The sequence below is a fragment of the Pleurodeles waltl genome, chromosome 9 (assembly GCF_031143425.1).
Source record: "Pleurodeles waltl isolate 20211129_DDA chromosome 9, aPleWal1.hap1.20221129, whole genome shotgun sequence".
Taxonomy (NCBI): domain Eukaryota; kingdom Metazoa; phylum Chordata; class Amphibia; order Caudata; family Salamandridae; genus Pleurodeles; species Pleurodeles waltl.
Genome location: NC_090448.1, coordinates 859,223,609 through 859,239,073, shown reverse-complemented (window position 1 = coordinate 859,239,073; position 15,465 = coordinate 859,223,609).

Sequence of the window (15,465 nt, the reverse complement as noted above, 5' to 3'; positions counted from 1 at the left end):
TCCTGGTACTGTTAGAGGAGGGCCATTTCCTCTCTACTATGCTATCATGAAGGAGGAAGTGGCAGAGGCCATAACAGTGCTCCTAACTTACAAATCCCCAGGAGGCAATAGTATTCCAGAGGGAGTTTTATAAGACTGGGAAGAATTTACTAGTCCTGGTCTTAACTCAAGGCTTCCGAGAGGTGACAGAACATGGCACACTGGGCGTTCTCTCCTTCAGTGCTATTATCACTGTTCTCAAACATGGCAAGGACCCTTTAGATTGTGGCAGATATCACCCAGGTCCTTGTTCAAGGTTGAATTAAAAACAATGGCCAAGATTTTGGCAATGCGCTTGAGCAGAGTGAGACCCTAGCTTGTAAATGAGTCCCAGGCAAGATTTGCCCCAGGGGGAAGTTCTTGCAATCATCTCTGGACCTTATCCCACATCCTCTACAAAATGAAGGATGACTCAAGGAAAAGACTAGCCCTCACTTTTGATGGCAAAAAGCATTTGATCAGATGGAATGGGAGAACTGCTTTCAGGTTTTAACATACACGGGGATAGGGAAAGAGCTTTTCCAAAAGGTGTGACTCCCTGCTGCAGATTTCACATGCAGAGGTTACAGTTCTGTACCATCCCACATAGGCCACATAATTTGACAGGGATGTTCCCTCTCGTTCCTCCAGCTCTTTCTGGCTTTCTAGTCTCTAGCGGTGCCAATACGGCTATTATGGGATGTGCAAAGCATCCCGGCTGAGAATGAAGAAGTGAAGGCCCTCCTTTATGCGGACGACATGTAACTCCTCAAGTCCAGCCCTGAGTCCTCCATAGCTGTGGTGATGTTACTCATCTCTGACCTCTCCTGGGTCTTTGGATTCAAAATTATCTGGGCAAAAAGAGAGGCACTCCCAATTGTCTAAAGTAACCACTAAGATTAGTGTAGATGAATACAATACGAATGGGTCCTGGAGAATCTGCAATTCCTGTGACTCAGGAATAACAGAGGTCTCACATGCATAGTGTAAGATAACTTCCTCCCCCAATGGCATGTACCAAACAAGACTAATTGTACTCTTTACAACTGAATCTCTCCCTCTGGGGTAAGGTCCAGACTATTAAGATGGTGATGGCCCAATGGAACAACGACTTTTTTAGCATGCTCCCCATGGACATTCATTCTGTCCTTTAGCAATACAGACATCAAATCCTATATCTGGAGCAGGTGCAAACCAAGAATGTGAGCACCCACTGCAGGATGTCTATAGCTAACCCACATGCATCCTTATAATTTAGCCTACGACTGGTCATAGATGGCCTGCTACTTATGTCGGCCTCAGGAAATGCTATGGTGGGTGAGATATGAATGACACCTCATGGGGTGCACAAATAAGCTGCTGTCAGTGTACCTGGTGAACGCAGATCGGGGATTGGCTTCAACCCTATCCTCTGCTCTATATTCAATTTCTAGAAAGAGGCTCATAAATCTTTAGGTACGTCACCAATATTACATCACAAAGCACCACTTTGGCAAAATTTGCCCATACACATTGGCGAGAGGAAGTGCTGCTGGTTATCCTAGGCAGAGAATGGGCTCAAAAGTGTACACCAAATGTACAGTAGTGGGATGGTGGGACCTTTCATCCATTCTCTGATCTACGAGTTGAATTTGGTCTTCAGAACACAGAACACTGGAGGTTCCCCCCAGTTACTCATTGTCTGCAAAGTGTATTGAGGATAGCCATGGAACAACTTCCCACCTCACCTAACCTTTAATATCTCTATGTCCTGGGCCAATTCTGAGGTGTGGGTTTTGGCCTTTAAGGAATACTTCTCAAAGTCCTCCATTCTAGCCCATCATCCAGCACTACCAGGCTGGAGTGGCAGATGCATCTAAACAAGATATATACCCCAGAGGACTGGTCATCACTACTACTGACCATTGCATGTTTAGGGAATCAGGACTTCAATTCCTATACATACAAATATTAAATGATTGGTACTGGTCTGCTTGGAAATTCAGAAGGGCCAGAATACTGCCTCACAACATATGCTTGAGTTGTAACGGTGGTGACTGCATCCAATATCAAATATGCTGGTCCTACCTGGCGATAGCAAGCTACTGGTGAGAGGTGTGGATGCACCTCAGATGTTATGGCCTCTTCCCATTTTGCCCAATCCCTCAGCTGCCTCTCCTGCATAATACCTCAGACATCATCAACCTGACTTCTCACATGCTCTGCTGACTGGAGACATTCAGTGTCATTTGTCATGTTACACCCTCTGCTTTGTGACACCAAGAGTGACTAATAATCTTTTATTTATTCTTGGTATATAAAGAAAATTGTGGCTAGCAGCAGCCTAAGACAGCTCTGCTAGAGAGAATGTCTGATGTCTGGTGCAGGCACACAAAGTTGTCAGGCACACCTCAGTGCCTCACAATCTGTGACGTGGAAAAGCATCACAGATAAAGTTAGTCACTGGTGTTGGATGCTTTAGCCCTGCAGTCCACGTGGCTACGTCACTTAGCCAGTCACCTCACCCTTTCCCAACTCGTGAGAAAGTTGAGAATGGGAGGGGGAATGAGCAGAGCCTGAAAAGTTGATATGCGACTGCTCAGGTTTAAGGTTTCAGTTTCTGAAGCTGAAAGAAGCAGCAGGAATCCAAATGGGACTTGCATAGACAGCAAAGTAATTGAAAAACTGTTTTAAATACTGTGTATGTGTGTGTGAGAGTGTGTGTCTGTGAAATAGTGTATATATGTGAGCATGTCTGTGTGTCTATGTGCCTATGTGTGAGTAAAAGTGAGAGTGCCAGTGAAGGAGTGAGTTAAGGTGAGGACAATTAGTGATACGAAGAGTGAGTACAAGTGAGAATGAATCACTGAGTGAGAATGACAGGGAGTGTAAATGAATGTTAGTGTGCATGAGACTGAGGGAGTCATGTCTGAAAGGAGTCTTACTGAGACATAGAATGAGTGACACAGAGTAGGTCAATGTGAGAGTGAGAGAGACTGATTGAGTCTGACTGAGTGAAAATGATTGTGTCTGAGTGAGTTTGAGCCAGAATGAGTGTGAATGAGTGAGTTTGAGTGAGCACAAGTGATTCTGAGAGAATCAGAATGAGTATGACTGTGCAAATCAGTGAGAATGAGTGATATTGTATGAGAATGACTAAGGATGATTGTGAGTATGACAGTCAGAGTAAAAGTGAGTGAGTCAGAATGAGTGAGAATGAGTGGGAATGAGTGGGAATGAGTGAAACTGATTGAGTATGAGTGAGTCACATTGAGACTGAATCAAAATGAATAGGACTCAGTGAATCAGGGAGGACAAGTGAGTTAAGTGAAGAATCATGGAAATTAGGTGAGCATGAGTGAGACTGAGCTAGAATAAGTGAGCCGGAGTGATACTGAGTGAGTCTCAGTGAGACTGAGTGAGTTAGAGTGACATTGTGTGAGTCAGAATGAGTGAAACTGAAAGGGACTGAGTGAGGAGAATGAGTAGAATTGAATGAGTATGAGTGAGACACAGTGAAACTGAGTGAATCGGAATGAGTGAATCAGAGCGAACGAGCGAATCAATGAGAGACCCAGGGAAACTAGGTGAGAATGAGTGAGTCAGAGTGAGGCTTAGAGAAACTAAGTGAGGCTAAGTGAGTAAGAGTGAGATTGAGTCAATCAGAATGAGTGGGATAAAGTGGGTCAGAATGAGAATGGGTGAGATAGCATGAATCAATAAAACAGAGTCAGAGTAATTGAAAGTGATTGCAAGAGCGAATGAGAGTAAATGACTAAGTCCGAGTGAGAATAAGTTAGACATTAAGGGGGTCATTCTAACCCTGGCGGTCCGCGACCGCCAGGGCTAAAATGACGGAAGCACCGCCAACAGGCTGGCGGTGCTTCCCTGCCCATTCTGACCGCGGCGGTAAAGCCGCGGTCAGAAAAGGGGATCCAGTGGTTTTCCGCCGGATTTCCCCTGTCTGGGCTGAATCTCCATGGCGGCGCTTCCTGCCACCCTGTTTCTGGTGGTTTTTCCCGCCAGGAACAGGATGGCGGGAACGGGTGTCGTGGGGCCCCTGGGGGCCCCTGCACTGCCCATGCCACTGGCATGGGCAGTGCAGGGGCCCCCTAACAGGGCCCCAGCATGATTTTCACTGTCTGCTTAGCAGACAGTGAAAATCGCGACGGGTGCAACTGCACCCGTCGCACCCCTGCAACACCGCCGGCTCCATTCGGAGCCGGCTTCTGGGTTGCAGGGCCTTTCCCGCTGGGCCGGCGGGCGCTCCCTTGGCGGGCGCCCGCCGGCCCAGCGGGAAAGCCAGAATGGCCTCCGTGGTCTTTTGACCGCGGAGCGGTCAAGTGGCGGTTCCCGCTTGGCGGGCGGCGACCGCCGCCCGCCAATGTAGGAATGACCCCCTAAGACTGACTGCAGCAAGTGTGAGCGAACCCTCCAAGTAAGCGAGCCGGTCTTTTTCACTGCAATTCAAGCCAATGATAATGCCACACTACTTTTAATGGTCACCAGCCACCAATGGTTACATTGCTCCCCATAGCCAAAGTTTGCTTTCTCCAACAATGGCAATAGTTATCCCTGCCGACTTGCATGGGATGGATGATTTAACTCCAGAGAGTGTCAGGTCTTGAGAGGACCAATTACAAGCTCAATGACAAACTAGAAGTATTCCACGGTGTCTGTGGCCATTTGAAGACCTCCGAAGATAGAACCTCTTGATTACTCCATCTCCCACACACCCACAATTCACATACTGGTACACACTCCTTTCCACAATATTTAGAAGAGAAGCATACCGCATGGCTTACTACCACTATTATTGTTCATCTTCTTTCAGAAAGCTAAGTGGTCTTTGTGCTCAGGGTGTATGACACACCATTGGGATCTCCTCCCTCCTTGATCCTATTTATCCTCCCCACCAACCTCCCGCAAGGATACCCCCCTCTTCTTCATTCCCCTGCATTGGTAAAGGTTGAAGGAGCCATACACTCACTATCAGGCAACACCTGCATTGTTTGTCTACGCATCTCTAATGGTGCCACGTTCCTGGTTTGTACTTCTCCGCCCTTTTTTTTCTTCCGGAAAAAATGTTGAATAAATAAATTTTGCAAAATAAATAATGTGAACGTGAGAGGAGGGGTAGTGTGATGGACACATTCAAAAAGATAGTGGAAATATAGTTAGCGGGGAATAAAGTAAAACTGAGCATTATGTAATAAAAATATAGAGAGAAAGACAAAGAGAGAATTCGAGGGTAAGGCGCAAGGGAGAGAGAGAGTGGGCGAAACAAACCTGTAACATATGTGTATATGGATATTTCTTCTAACATTTGTCCGCGATTAGCTTTTAATGCTACTAAATCATACCACGTCATTTTAGCGGAATGGTTCATGCTAATTCAAATCAGCCAGGAGGAATTCTGAATATAAAAATCAATACATTTGGAAGTACATCCACGTGAGCCATGGCTAAACCCTTCAGGGAAATACCCTGACTTCCATTGCTGAATCTATTCAAGCAGCAGAGCCTCAGACTACATGATATTATTAATAACGAATTCATACAGTGCAGAAAAAACACAGGCAGATCACATAGATATTGGATTATTCAAGCAGTTAGTTAGCAAGTTTGAAAATGGCTAGTCATTAAAACAAAATTGATGATGAAGTGAAAATACAGGTAGAATTTGAAGAATGCATTCCATAAAATAAAAGACTTTACGTGCAAGCAGAAAACAGATTATTTTCAGTTGGTACATCGTGTGTTTATGGTTTAGCACTTGCGTAGCCTTTACATTGGTTTAAAGCTGGTGAATTGTATACACAAATTATTTGTATAAAATAAAAATTGCATACATTTACTTTTTTACAATTGATTAATTTTGAGATAAAGCAACGTATCGAGTCCTGCCTTGTATTACTACAGTACGCGTGGGTATCTTACAAATACCCTGAAATAGATTTAGGGCATAATAACGCCACTGAATGAAATAAACAATGTGAAGATTAACCACTTCGCTGCCAGGCCTTTTCCCCCTCCTGTGCCAGGCCTTTTTTTGCCTATTTGGGGCAGTTCGCGCTTAGGCCCTCATAACTTTTTGTCCACATAAGCTAACCAAGCCAAATTTGCGTCCTTTTTTTCCAACATCCTAGCGATTCTAAAGGTACCCAGACTTTGTGGGTTCCCCTGAAGGAGGCCAAGAAATTGGCCAAAATACAGTGAAAATTTCGTTTTTTTCAAAAAAATTGGAAAAAGGGGCTGCAGAAGAAGGCTTGTGCTTTTTCCCCTGAAAATGGCATCAACAAAGGGTTTGCGGTGCTAAACTCAGCAGCTTCCCAGCTTTCAGGAACAGGCAGACTTGAATCCGAAAACCCAATTTTTCAACACAATTTTGGCATTTTACTGGGGCATACCCCATTTGTGCAATTTTTTGTGCTTTCAGCCTCCTTCCAGTCAGTGACCGGAATGGTCATGAAACCAATGCTGGATCCCAGAAACCTAAACATTTCTGAAAAGTAGACACAATTCTGAATTCAGCAAGGGGTCATTTGTGTAGATCCTACAAGAGTTTCCTACAGAAAATAACAGCTGAAAAAGAAAAATATTGAAATTGAGGTGAAAAAAACATCAATTTTTCTCTACTTTTTACTCTGTAACTTTTCCCTGCAATGTCAGATTATCGAAAGCAATATACCGTTACGTCTGCTGGACTCCTCTGGTTGCGGGGATATATAGGGTTTGTAGGTTCATCAAGAACCCGAGGAACCCAGAGCCAATAAATGAGCTGCACCCTGCAGTGCGTTTTCATTCTATACCGGGTATACAGTAATTCATTTGCTGAAATATAAGGAGTAAAAAATAGCTATCAAGAAAACCTTTGCATTTCCAAAAAGGGCACAAGATAAGGTGTTGAGGAGCAGTGGTTATTTGCACATCTCTGAATTCCGGGGTGACCATAGTAGCACGTGAATTACATGGAATTTCTCAAATAGATGTCTTTTTTACACACACCCCTATATTTGGAAGGAATAAATGTAGAGAAAGACAAGGGGCAATAACACTTGTTTTGCTATTCTATGTTCCCCCAAGTCTCCCGATAAAAATGATACCTCACTTGTTTGGGTAGGCCTAGCGCCCGCGACAGGATATGCCCCAAAACACAACGTGGACATATCACAGAAAACAGAGCTGTTTTTAGCAAAGTGACTACCTGTAGATTTTGGCCTCTAGCTCAGCCGCCACCTAGGGAAACCTACCAAACCTGTGCATTTCTGAAAACTAGAGACCAAGGGGGATCCAAGGAGGGGTGACTTGCGGGGCTCGGACCAGGTTCTGTTACCCAGAATCCTTTGCAAACCTCAAAATTTGGCTAAAAAAACACATGTTCCTCACATTTCTGTGGCAGAAAGTTCTGGAATCTGAGAGGAGCTACAAATTTCCTTCCACCCAGCGTTCCCCCACGTCTCCCGATAAAAATGATACCTCACTTGTGTGGGTAGGCCTAGCGCCCGCGACAGGATATGCCCCAAAACACAACGTGGACATATCACAGAAAACAGAGCTGTTTTTAGCAAAGTGACTACCTGTAGATTTTGGCCTCTAGCTCAGCCGCCACCTAGGGAAACCTACCAAACCTGTGCATTTCTGAAAACTAGAGACCTAGGGGGATCCAAGGAGGGGTGACTTGCGGGGCTCGGACCAGGTTCTGTTACCCAGAATCCTTTGCAAACCTCAAAATTTGGCTAAAAAAACACATGTTCCTCACATTTCTGTGGCAGAAAGTTCTGGAATCTGAGAGGAGCCACAAATTTCCTTCCACCCAGCGTTCCCCCACGTCTCCCGATAAAAATGATACCTCACTTGTGTGGGTAGGCCTAGCGCCCGCGACAGGATATGCCCCAAAACACAACGTGGACATATCACAGAAAACAGAGCTGTTTTTAGCAAAGTGACTACCTGTAGATTTTGGCCTCTAGCTCAGCCGCCACCTAGGGAAACCTACCAAACCTGTGCATTTCTGAAAACTAGAGACCTAGGGGGATCCAAGGAGGGGTGACTTGCGGGGCTCGGACCAGGTTCTGTTACCCAGAATCCTTTGCAAACCTCAAAATTTGGCTAAAAAAACACATGTCCCTCACATTTCTGTGGCAGAAAGTTCTGGAATCTGAGAGGAGCTACAAATTTCCTTCCACCCAGCGTTCCCCCAAGTCTCCCGATAAAAATGATACCTCACTTGCATGGGTAGGCCTAGCGCCGGTGACAGGAAACACCCCAAAGCGCAACGTGGACACATCCTAAATTTTGGAAAAAAACAGAGGTGTTTTTTGCGAAGTGCCTACCTGTAGATTTTGGCCTCTAGCTCAGCCGCCACCTAGGGAAACCTACCAAACCTGTGCATTTCTGAAAACTAGAGACCTAGGGGAATCCAAGGAGGGGTGACTTGCGGGGCTCGGACCAGGTTCTGTTACCCAGAATCCTTTGCAAACCTCAAAATTTGGCTAAAATAACACATGTTCCTCACATTTCTGTGGCAGAAAGTTCTGGAATCTGAGAGGAGCTACAAATTTCCTTCCACCCAGCGTTCCCCCACGTCTCCCGATAAAAATGATACCTCACTTGTGTGGGTAGGCCTACCGCCCGCGACAGGATATGCCCCAAAACACAACGTGGACATATCACAGAAAACAGAGCTGTTTTTAGCAAAGTGACTACCTGTAGATTTTGGCCTCTAGCTCAGCCGCCACCTAAGGAAACCTACCAAACCTGTGCATTTCTGAAAACTAGAGACCTAGGGGGATCCAAGGAGGGGTGACTTGCGGGGCTCGGACCAGGTTCTGTTACCCAGAATCCTTTGCAAACCTCAAAATTTGGCTAAAAAAACACATGTTCCTCACATTTCTGTGGCAGAAAGTTCTGGAATCTGAGAGGAGCCACAAATTTCCTTCCACCCAGCGTTCCCCCACGTCTCCCGATAAAAATGATACCTCACTTGTGTGGGTAGGCCTAGCGCCCGCGACAGGATATGCCCCAAAAGACAACGTGGACATATCACAGAAAACAGAGCTGTTTTTAGCAAAGTGACTACCTGTAGATTTTGGCCTCTAGCTCAGCCGCCACCTAGGGAAACCTACCAAACCTGTGCATTTCTGAAAACTAGAGACCTAGGGGAATCCAAGGAGGGGTGACTTGTGTGGCTCGGACGAGGTTCTGTTACCCAGAATCCTTTGCAAACCTCAAAATTTGGCTAAAAAAACACATGTTCCTCACATTTCTGTGGCAGAAAGTTCTGGAATCTGAGGGGAGCTACAAATTTCCTTCCACCCAGTGTTCCCCCAAGTCTCCCGATAAAAATGATACCTCACTTGCGTGGGTAGGCCTAGCGCCGGCGACAGGAAACACCCCAAAGCGCAACGTGGACACATCCTAAATTTTGGAAAAAAACAGAGGTGTTTTTTGCGAAGTGCCTACCTGTAGATTTTGGCCTCTAGCTCAGCCGGCACCTAGGGAAACCTACCAAACCTGTGCATTTCTGAAAACTAGAGACCTAGGGGAATCCAAGGAGGGGTGACTTGCGGGGCTCGGACCAGGTTCTGTTACCCAGAATCCTTTGCAAACCTCAAAATTTGGCTAAAAAAACACATGTTCCTCACATTTCTGTGGCAGAAAGTTCTGGAATCTGAGAGGAGCTACAAATTTCCTTCCACCCAGCGTTCCCCCACGTCTCCCGATAAAAATGATACCTCACTTGTGTGGGTAGGCCTAGCGCCCGCGACAGGATATGCCCCAAAACACAACGTGGACATATCACAGAAAACAGAGCTGTTTTTAGCAAAGTGACTACCTGTAGATTTTGGCCTCTAGCTCAGCCGCCACCTAGGGAAACCTACCAAACCTGTGCATTTCTGAAAACTAGAGACCAAGGGGGATCCAAGGAGGGGTGACTTGCGGGGCTCGGACCAGGTTCTGTTACCCAGAATCCTTTGCAAACCTCAAAATTTGGCTAAAAAAACACATGTTCCTCACATTTCTGTGGCAGAAAGTTCTGGAATCTGAGAGGAGCTACAAATTTCCTTCCACCCAGCGTTCCCCCACGTCTCCCGATAAAAATGATACCTCACTTGTGTGGGTAGGCCTAGCGCCCGCGACAGGATATGCCCCAAAACACAACGTGGACATATCACAGAAAACAGAGCTGTTTTTAGCAAAGTGACTACCTGTAGATTTTGGCCTCTAGCTCAGCCGCCACTTAGGGAAACCTACCAAACCTGTGCATTTATGAAAACTAGAGACCTAGGGGGATCCAAGGAGGGGTGACTTGCGGGGCTCGGACCAGGTTCTGTTACCCAGAATCCTTTGCAAACCTCAAAATTTGGCTAAAAAAACACATGTTCCTCACATTTCTGTGGCAGAAAGTTCTGGAATCTGAGAGGAGCCACAAATTTCCTTCCACCCAGCGTTCCCCCACGTCTCCCGATAAAAATGATACCTCACTTGTGTGGGTAGGCCTAGCGCCCGCGACAGGATATGCCCCAAAACACAACGTGGACATATCACAGAAAACAGAGCTGTTTTTAGCAAAGTGACTACCTGTAGATTTTGGCCTCTAGCTCAGCCGCCACCTAGGGAAACCTACCAAACCTGTGCATTTCTGAAAACTAGAGACCTAGGGGGATCCAAGGAGGGGTGACTTGCGGGGCTCGGACCAGGTTCTGTTACCCAGAATCCTTTGCAAACCTCAAAATTTGGCTAAAAAAACACATGTCCCTCACATTTCTGTGGCAGAAAGTTCTGGAATCTGAGAGGAGCTACAAATTTCCTTCCACCCAGCGTTCCCCCAAGTCTCCCGATAAAAATGATACCTCACTTGCATGGGTAGGCCTAGCGCCGGTGACAGGAAACACCCCAAAGCGCAACGTGGACACATCCTAAATTTTGGAAAAAAACAGAGGTGTTTTTTGCGAAGTGCCTACCTGTAGATTTTGGCCTCTAGCTCAGCCGCCACCTAGGGAAACCTACCAAACCTGTGCATTTCTGAAAACTAGAGACCTAGGGGAATCCAAGGAGGGGTGACTTGCGGGGCTCGGACCAGGTTCTGTTACCCAGAATCCTTTGCAAACCTCAAAATTTGGCTAAAATAACACATGTTCCTCACATTTCTGTGGCAGAAAGTTCTGGAATCTGAGAGGAGCTACAAATTTCCTTCCACCCAGCGTTCCCCCACGTCTCCCGATAAAAATGATACCTCACTTGTGTGGGTAGGCCTACCGCCCGCGACAGGATATGCCCCAAAACACAACGTGGACATATCACAGAAAACAGAGCTGTTTTTAGCAAAGTGACTACCTGTAGATTTTGGCCTCTAGCTCAGCCGCCACCTAAGGAAACCTACCAAACCTGTGCATTTCTGAAAACTAGAGACCTAGGGGGATCCAAGGAGGGGTGACTTGCGGGGCTCGGACCAGGTTCTGTTACCCAGAATCCTTTGCAAACCTCAAAATTTGGCTAAAAAAACACATGTTCCTCACATTTCTGTGGCAGAAAGTTCTGGAATCTGAGAGGAGCCACAAATTTCCTTCCACCCAGCGTTCCCCCATGTCTCCCGATAAAAATGATACCTCACTTGTGTGGGTAGGCCTAGCGCCCGCGACAGGATATGCCCCAAAACACAACGTGGACATATCACAGAAAACAGAGCTGTTTTTAGCAAAGTGACTACCTGTCGATTTTGGCCTCTAGCTCAGCCGCCACCTAGGGAAACCTACCAAACCTGTGCATTTCTGAAAACTAGAGACCTAGGGGGATCCAAGAGGGGTGACTTGCGGGGCTCGGACCAGGTTCTGTTACCCAGAATCCTTTGCAAACCTCAAAATTTGGCTAAAAAAACACATGTTCCTCACATTTCTGTGGCAGAAAGTTCTGGAATCTGAGAGGAGCCACAAATTTCCTTCCACCCAGCGTTCCCCCACGTCTCCCGATAAAAATGATACCTCACTTGTGTGGGTAGGCCTAGCGCCCGCGACAGGATATGCCCCAAAACACAACGTGGACATATCACAGAAAACAGAGCTGTTTTTAGCAAAGTGACTACCTGTAGATTTTGGCCTCTAGCTCAGCCGCCACCTAGGGAAACCTACCAAACCTGTGCATTTCTGAAAACTAGAGACCTAGGGGGATCCAAGGAGGGGTGACTTGCGGGGCTCGGACCAGGTTCTGTTACCCAGAATCCTTTGCAAACCTCAAAATTTGGCTAAAAAAACACATGTCCCTCACATTTCTGTGGCAGAAAGTTCTGGAATCTGAGAGGAGCTACAAATTTCCTTCCACCCAGCGTTCCCCCAAGTCTCCCGATAAAAATGATACCTCACTTGCGTGGGTAGGCCTAGCGCCGGCGACAGGAAACACCCCAAAGCGCAACGTGGACACATCCTAAATTTTGGAAAAAAACAGAGGTGTTTTTTGCGAAGTGCCTACCTGTAGATTTTGGCCTCTAGCTCAGCCGCCACCTAGGGAAACCTACCAAACCTGTGCATTTCTGAAAACTAGAGACCTAGGGGAATCCAAGGAGGGGTGACTTGCGGGGCTCGGACCAGGTTCTGTTACCCAGAATCCTTTGCAAACCTCAAAATTTGGCTAAAATAACACATGTCCCTCACATTTCTGTGGCAGAAAGTTCTGGAATCTGAGAGGAGCTACAAATTTCCTTCCACCCAGCGTTCCCCCACGTCTCCCGATAAAAATGATACCTCACTTGTGTGGGTAGGCCTACCGCCCGCGACAGGATATGCCCCAAAACACAACGTGGACATATCACAGAAAACAGAGCTGTTTTTAGCAAAGTGACTACCTGTAGATTTTGGCCTCTAGCTCAGCCGCCACCTAGGGAAACCTACCAAACCTGTGCATTTCTGAAAACTAGAGACCTAGGGGGATCCAAGGAGGGGTGACTTGCGGGGCTCGGACCAGGTTCTGTTACCCAGAATCCTTTGCAAACCTCAAAATTTGGCTAAAAAAACACATGTCCCTCACATTTCTGTGGCAGAAAGTTCTGGAATCTGAGAGGAGCTACAAATTTCCTTCCACCCAGCGTTCCCCCAAGTCTCCCGATAAAAATGATACCTCACTTGCGTGGGTAGGCCTAGCGCCGGCGACAGGAAACACCCCAAAGCGCAACGTGGACACATCCTAAATTTTGGAAAAAAACAGAGGTGTTTTTTGCGAAGTGCCTACCTGTAGATTTTGGCCTCTAGCTCAGCCGCCACATAGGGAAACCTACCAAACCTGTGCATTTCTGAAAACTAGAGACCTAGGGGAATCCAAGGAGGGGTGACTTGCGGGGCTCGGACCAGGTTCTGTTACCCAGAATCCTTTGCAAACCTAAAAATTTGGCTAAAATAACACATGTCCCTCACATTTCTGTGGCAGAAAGTTCTGGAATCTGAGATGAGCTACAAATTTCCTTCCACCCAGCGTTCCCCCAAGTCTCCCGATAAAAATGATACCTCACTTGCGTGGGTAGGCCTAGCGCCTGCGACAGGAAACACCCCAAAGCGCAACGTGGACACATCCACAATTTTGGGAGAAAACAGTGCCTACCTGCGGATTTTGGCCTGTAGCTCACCCGGCGCCTAGGGAAACCTACCAAACCAGTGCATTTCTGAAAACTAGAGACCTAGGGGAATCCAAGGAGGGGTGACTTGCGGGGCTCGGACCAGGTTCTGTTACCCAGAATCCTTTGCAAACCTCAAAATTTGGCTAAAAAAACACATGTTCCTCACATTTCTGTGGCAGAAAGTTCTGGAATCTGATAGGAGCCACAAATTTCCTTCCACCCAGCGTTCCCCCAAGTCTCCCGATAAAAATGATACCTCACTTGTGTGGGTGGCCCAGGTGCCTGCAAAATAATAAGGCCCAAAACCTGAAGGGATAGAAGGGATAGCACAGCAAGTTTATAAGGGCATATTCTTTTATACATCTTTAGACGGACTCTGCTTTGGGGACCCACATAAGTGAGGTGTCATTTTACTTGGGAGACTGAGGGGAAAACTGGGGAGTAGGAATTTTGTGCTGGAGCAGTGATCCTACTAAGAAAAATCAGGAAAATATGCTTTTTTATGCAAATTGTGAGGTTTACAGAGGAGTCTGGGTAAGAAAATGTTGGGGGAGCCACACAAGCCACACCTCCCTAGACTCCTTGGGGTGCCTAGTTTTAAAAAGTTTCTGGGTTTTGTAGGTTTCCCTACATGACGGCCGCACCCAGGACCAAAAACATAGGTGGGCCCTCCCCCCCAAACACAGGTATTTTTGGAATATATCACTTTGATGTGTGCACATACGTCCGTGATGTGCCAAACACTAAAATTGTGAAAAGAAACACACTTAGGTTATGTGAAGAAGACCCCTCACCCACCAACCAAGTTGGTGGCATGCTTCATCATCGGGGTCCCACCTGAGGCACCTAGCGTGTCTCAAGTGTGCTGCGACGCCTGATTACAGCGGAGCAGGTTTTGTCATTTGTACCACACATACTGGTTGGATTTGGCACGAGGGTGAGTGATGGTTCAGTAGATCAAATTTTATTAACAAGAGATTTCACAAAAGTGAAATGCACTGGTAATAACTGAAAGGCCAAAAAACTGAACCAATGACTCACAGCTCGTGAGCTGTAAAGCCACGACAAGGCACCAACCGCTTTACAGTCCATTCACACACCTTTCATACATGACATGCACTAGACCATTCACGCCGCCAGCCACGGGCCCAGCACATTACAAGACTCGCATCCACAGACAGAGCCAGTCAAGGGCCCATCACTTTCATACGCCCACATGCCTGATACAGCAATCACACCAGCTGATGAGTGTGTGGACTGGCGTTTGGCCGGCACTGCCAGCCAAGCGCCACCCCACCCACACCACCAGCCAAGCGCCACCCCACACACACCGCCAGCCCAGCGCCACCCCACACACACCGCCAGCCCAGCGCCACCCCACACACACCGCCAGCCAAGCGCCACCCCACACACACCGCCAGCCCAGCGCCACCCCACACACACCGCCAGCCCAGCGCCACCCCACACACACCGCCAGCCAAGCGCCACCCCACACACACCGCCAGCCAAGCGCCACCCCACACACACCGCCAGCCAAGCGCCACCACACCCACGCCGCCAGCCAAGCGCCACTTTACACATGCCATCCCCTTTTTTTTGTTTTTAAACAACAAAGAAACCACTAATCATAAATTAGTACAAAACTACAAACACAAAAGCTCTAACTGAATACATGACTAATGCCAACCGTGAAACCGAACATATAAAAATATAAAACACCAGTTTACGCTCACGGAATTTCCCAATAATTCTTCTGTGTGTGGTAGCTCCTGAAACAGCCACCCACACACAGCCCAGGCTTTGAAGGACAATCAGGGCAGTACATCCTAGTCTCCTTCCTGATACCTCTTCGAGCACAGACT